Source organism: Myotis brandtii, unplaced genomic scaffold, assembly GCF_000412655.1.
Source record: "Myotis brandtii unplaced genomic scaffold, ASM41265v1 scaffold3986, whole genome shotgun sequence".
NCBI classification, from domain to species: domain Eukaryota; kingdom Metazoa; phylum Chordata; class Mammalia; order Chiroptera; family Vespertilionidae; genus Myotis; species Myotis brandtii.
The window spans coordinates 52,163-52,859 of NW_005365308.1; positions in this window are offsets into that span (position 1 = coordinate 52,163).

Sequence of the window (697 nt, forward strand, 5' to 3'; positions counted from 1 at the left end):
TGAGCATGGTCTGTGCACCCTGGTGGCCTCCCCGCCTGGGGACCAGGTTGCTTGCAGCGCCCGGCACGGTTTGATGCTTTTCGACAACAGACATTTCTGAGTTACCCACTGGGATCCGTTGCAGGGCCCAGGCTGGGCAGACAGACCGCAGACGGTGACAGTACTGCTGGCGCAGGGCAGCGCCCGCCAGCAGTGCTCACTGAGGGCTCACTACGTGCCAGGCGCGGGGCAGGCAGGTGACCGTGGGAGAGGATCAGAGTGCAGGCCCCCTGAGTGCCGACCACCAGCCAGGCCCATGCCGAGTCACTGTCGATCCTCCCGCACCCATGTGCCCATTTTACACATGGGGAAACTGAGGCTCAGAGATGCCAAGTCACTGGCCCAGGGTCCAGAGCTGGCTGATTCAGAGCCCTGTTACCTCTGCTGTTGCTTGAAGGTCAGGGTTAAGTGTCACCGTGCACAGCAGGCTGTGGGGGTGGGGGTGCAGGGGAGAACCTGCAAGGAATTGGGGTTTGAAGACCTCTGTACCCCCCTTCTCCCTCCACGAGGGATCAGGAAACTGAGGCTCAGTGAGAAGAGGAACCTGCACGCCCACAGGGAAGCAGGTCTCTGCTCACGGGCCCGAGCTGCCTGCTCGGCCGAGTCCCCCGCGCCCACAAAGCCACCGGAACAGGATGTGAAACGTTTCGAGAGCCAG